This window comes from Neovison vison, chromosome 7, assembly GCF_020171115.1.
Source record: "Neovison vison isolate M4711 chromosome 7, ASM_NN_V1, whole genome shotgun sequence".
Lineage (NCBI taxonomy): Eukaryota > Metazoa > Chordata > Mammalia > Carnivora > Mustelidae > Neogale > Neogale vison.
In genome coordinates this window covers 47,290,331-47,295,842 of record NC_058097.1, presented here as the reverse complement: position 1 = coordinate 47,295,842, position 5,512 = coordinate 47,290,331, and the positions used below count along the sequence as shown (strand labels likewise).

At 43.3% G+C, this 5,512-nt stretch overlaps 1 pseudogene; it reads left to right on the top strand.

Moving 5' to 3' along the window:
* The first annotated feature begins 238 nt into the window (after positions 1–238).
* LOC122913332 lies at positions 239–854 on the top strand (annotated as a pseudogene).
* Positions 855–5,512: the final 4,658 nt, after the last annotated feature.

Here is a 5,512-nt window from a genome sequence, read left to right as displayed (position 1 = left end):
CCACGGGGATGGTGGGGCTAGGGCCAGCTTGCAAACCTGCCTGGGTATGAATGGAGGTGCCCGGGAGGGAGGTGTGGATTTGGTCTCCCCGCAGTCTGGCTTACATGTAAAAAATGTAGCCTTCTGGCGGCTTGTGGTCCCTGGACTTGCCTCAAAGGTTGAACTTGGGCAAAGATCAGACCCCTTTTTAGGAAGGTGTTTCTGAACACCACTGACAACATGGTTCTCACTGTATTTCATGACAACCAGTGGCGACAGCGCTACGATAGATGCTTCTCTACTAGGCACAGCTGCACACTACACGGGAGGAAGCCACTATGTGATTCAGCCTCATGATGACACTGAGCACAGCGTGAATGATCATGAAGACACAAATGGTTCAAAAGACAGTTTCAGAGAACGCGATATCTATCTTCCAACCGCAAATGTAGCAAGGATAATGACAAATGTCATACCTCAAATGGGAAAGATTGTAAAATGCCAAGGACGGTGTTCAAGAATGAGTAAGTGAGCTCATCAGCTTTGTAACATCTGAAGTAAATTGAAGATGCCATCAAGAGAAACGGAGGACAATCAAGGGAGAAGAAATTCTCTTTGCCATGCTGACCTCAGGCTGTGATGGTTCTGTTGAACTTCTAAAATTATCCTTTCAGAAATTCAGAGAGGCTATGAAAGGAGAGAAAGGAGTTGGTGCAAGAGTCATAGCTACAGAAGGACTAAGTGCAGAACTTACAGAGGGTCAACAACAAAATGTTACATTTATACAATGTCATATTTCTGGTGTTCAACAAATTCAGTTTTCAGGGTCTGAAGAAATGGTGGCATGGGGTGGAGAGAAGCTTAAGTCTGTATGATTCTGGAAACAGACATTAGATGAAATGGCTGGGGAAAGAGGGCTCTTTGTACATTAAATAGCTTTAATATACCTTCCTAATGCTTGACTGAGGGCTTAATTCTGACTTGAGATACTTTTTCATGAATGATTTAAGAAAAATTTGGATTTTAAAGGTATTAAAATATTGTTTCACATGAGTTTGTTGCTCTGTAGGACTCCTATATACATTATACATTGGAATTTACTACAGTCAGAGATTTGTAGGAAGTTTCTTATTTCATGTTGAATCATGTTATCTTTGTAATTCAAGTCAATAGCTGGGTTAATTCATGTTTTGCTGTTTTGATAAAATATAAGGATGGAGTTAAAATAAAGAAAGACTCCAAGCAAAAGAAACTCAGGAGAAAGAAGTTTCCATCTGAAATGTGATGGTTTCTGCATATCACTCGGTACACCTAAGGTCTGTACAAATGTAAGATGGGGAATATGAACACTATAGGGGAGGAATCTGGAAAAGAGCAGGAAGTCAATAAAAGCAGTTAACATTAGGTATATGCCAACAAATTGATCTCAGTGCCCAAGGCACACCAAAAGCTATCATTGGTGTTTTCTTGTGGTCTGAGAACAGTAATTTAGAATAGAAATCTAATTATGAAAATACAGTGGATATAAACGACGTTAAATCACCTATAGTTTCTATTGAGGCTGCTTTTAGGTGAGCAGACTTGATCAAAGGAATGGAGAAAGGGCCCCAGCACCCCTATGGCTGAACACAGACAGGCCCATTAGGGACCCACCTCAAAGTAACCATGGGCCCTGTGCAACCACCGGGCCACTGAAATCCGGGTACAGTGACCAGAAAGGGGAAAATTGGATAAGCTCCCATAACCCTCACCTTCCCCCTTTAAACACAGCCCCCACCACAGTCTCCTTACAGACAGCCTCTCCTCTGCTGTCCTGCCTGCTGCTCTCTTGCAGTGTATTCAGTAAACTTCTAATACCTTTGTTCTGCCTCAGGTGAATTCTTCTCAGTGCCCACTTGACTGACTTCCACCCATTCATGGACCCACATTTGGGGTCCTCATCTGACTCTCAGAGATACCACATTTAGACACCACAGTTTCCATGTGCTGTAATACCTACTGTATTTTTTTATTTAAATGTCTTTTTATTTAATGATTTATATTTTGGAAGGAGGAGTGAAGGGCCAGATGTAGAGGGAAAGAATCTCAAAGAGACTCCCCAGTGAGCAGGGAACCAGAAGTGGGTCTCATTCTAGGATCTGGAGATCATGACCTGAACTGAAATCAACAGTCCAGTGCAAAACTGACTGAGCCACCCAGACAAACCTCTAGTGTATTCTACATAGAGCATCTTTTTCACATTCTTTTTTTTAAAAAATATTTTATTTATTTTTTGGTCAGAGAGAGAGAGAGCACACACACAAGCAGGCAGAGTGGCAGGCAGAGGCGGAGAGAGAAGCAGACTCCTGCTTAGCTAGGAGCCCAATGGGGGACTCAATCCCAAGACCCTGGGATCATGATCTGAACTGAAGGCAGCAGCATAACTGACTGAACCACCCAGGCTTCCCATTTCTTTCACATTCTAAAGGGGAAGAAACAACAATCCCCTCCCCCCAACTTCTTTAATCTGAGAAACTTCCACGTTATTCTGGACCTTATATCCATCATTTTACTTGTGCATTTTCTTACTCCTGGGCTACACAGACCTGGTAAAGCATCCAGACAGGCCCTAAATGAGAAACGTTTTCCTTCCCTGATAAACCAGGACCAGACCTCATCAGCAACAGGAATCTTAGACGCCACATACCTTCCCCACTGGATATGCCACCAAGGGAATATTTTCAATACTTGCAGGACTTTAATTCAAAGTGACAACTGCTGATGGCCTACTGGAGCCAGGTTGGAAAAAAGACAGAGAAAGGAGGTAGGGGAGAGAGGGGATATCTGGGATATAGGGGAGTAGTGTTCTAAAGACCTAGCCTATGGTATCACTTCAGAAAATAAATACTTCATTCAAGAACACATGCACCAGAAACTTCAGAACTAGAGCAATCAATATTTGCAATTTCTAAATGCAAGGAATTGCAGGAGAAAAACATGACAAGACTTCTACTTGGGATGTCAGGCTTACCTGAGAACTGGCCATTTCTTCTTTCACTTCATCCTGTAGATTTTTTTCTCATAAGGTATGTGTAGAAAAGTGACAGCTCCATCAGGAAAAAATACCCCTCAACCCACCAATACAAACTCTTCATCTGTAAACTGCTCGCCTGAAGATAAGACCCTGAAATTGCAGATAAACCCAACATCCTAGTGCTTTGTGTCAGGAGCTGTTCAGAAACTTGAAGTTCCTACTTGAACTTTCCTTCTTTTATTCCATGGGGGGCTCCCCTCCCAAAATGCCCAGAGAGACAGAGAGCGCATAGGCACCATGTGCTGCATGGACCTGACCCTCCCAGACTCACGTAGCAGAGACCGTTTTGCCTCTCCGTGAGACAAAGCCTGCTCTCTGCTCTCATAAAATAACCTGAAGCCCTCATGCTTACCCCTGGCCTCACTGAGAATCACCTGGAGCCCTTAATTAATGCAACAGGATTGTTTCCACCCAAACTGACCAACAGAATCTGAGGGAGAGGCCAACAGAGAAGATCCTTTTTGAAACTCCACATGTGATCCTATTGGGAAGTAAAGGGGAGGTGACCAGGCCAAGCACATTAACCAAGGCTGTGGTGGTGACAGATGAAGATCTATGCCTTCACTGATCAGAGTTTCTGGAGACACATTCTCCCTCTTTCTGCTACACAGAGACACCTTACAGGTGGAGATTTTCCTTACAAATGCAAAAGTCTTCCAAAAGTAAACACAGGATTTCAGAGCCTTTCCTTAATCTGCCTTTTATTTAAAATAAGCAGCCTAAAATAATGCTTATGCCACACACATTTTAGGGTGACAAATTGTTCCCCTTCAGTCGGTAAATGTTTCTTTTCATAAGTAACTGCCACACATTCTGAAGTGAATGTCCTTTTTACATTCCCATCAGCGATATGAGAATTCTAATTCCTCAACATTCTCATTGAAAATTGGTGTTATTCTTTTTCTTTTAGCCATTCCAGGAAATACTGCAGGTGTCTCACTGTAAAAGATGAAGTGGTCAGGGCACCTGGGTGGCTCAGTGGGTTAAAGTCTCTGCCTTCAGGGCGCCTGGGTGGCTCAGTTGGTTGAGCGACTGCCTTCGGCTCAGGTCATGATCCTGGAGTCCCAGGATCGAGTCCCACATTGGGCTCCCTGCTTGGCGGGGAGTCTGCTTCTCCCTCTGACCCTCCCCCTTCTCATACTCTCTCTCTCTCAAATAAATAAATAAAATCTTAAAAAAAAAAAAAGTCTCTGCCTTTAGCTCAGGTCCTGGGATCTAGTCCCGCATCGGGCTCTCTGCTCAGCAGGGAGCCTGCTTCCTCCTCTCTCTCTGCCTGCCTCTCTGCCTACTTGTGATCTCTGTCAAATAAATAAATAAAATCTTAAAAAAAAAAAAAAAAGATGAAGTGGTCTTTCTAGAGTGGTCCTGGTGACTGAAATGGGAAACCACATAAAAGAATCAAGTGAAACAAAAATCACAGGGCTGCATTCATGCTTCAGTGACACTCCATTTCAAAGGTTAAGGGGTACATGCACCTTGTGAGTACTGGGGGAGGTACAGAACTGTGGAATCACTAAATTCGACACCTGAAACCGAAAACATGTTATGTTAACTAATTGGAATCAAAATAAATTATTTAAAAAGATGGAAAACCTGAGTGGCTAAGTTGGATAGGCAGCTGACTCTTGATGGCACTGAGGTCAAGATCTCAGGGTTAGATGGAACCCTGGGATTGGCTCTGTCCCCAGGGTGGAGGGTACTTAAAATTCTCTCCCTTTGCCACTCCCCTCCCCCGACACCACCAGTAACAAGTGTACTCTCTCTCTCGTAAGAATTATTTTCTAAAGATTTTATTTATTTATTTGACAGAGAGAGGGAAAACGAGAGATGTAACACAAGCAGAGGGAGTGGGAGAGGAAGAAGCAGTCTTTCCGCAGAGCAGGGAGCCCGATGCAAGGCTTGATCCCAGGACCCTGGGATCATGACCTGAGCTGAAGGCAGACAATTAACGACTGAGCCATCCAGGCACCCCATCTCATAAGAATTTTTATAAAGCAATTGTTCTATGTTAAGAGTACAAAATAAACCCTAGAATTAAGTTGTCATAAACCAAAAAGAATTAAAAAATAAAAAGTTACTGTACAAGGACTGTGTATATCAAAAAGTTAGCATTAAAAACACTAGGGGGCGCCTGGGTGGCTCGGTGGGATGAAGCCTCTGCCTTTGGTTCAGGTCATGATTCCAGGGTTCTATGATTGAACCCCACAGGGGGCTCTCTGTTCAATGGGGAGCCTGCTTCCTCCCCTCTTTCTCTGTCTGCCTCTCTGCCTACTTGTGATCTCTGTCTGTGAAATAAATACATAAATACAATCTTAAAAAAAAGAACACTAGGAAGAAAAAAGTGAACTGACTCTTGAGTACGGTGCTTTCAGTTTGCAGTGGGAGAAATAAGGCACCTGACTGGGAAGACCTCTCTTGTTAATAACGTGATAAGTGACGACACCAGGGAAATGTATTGTT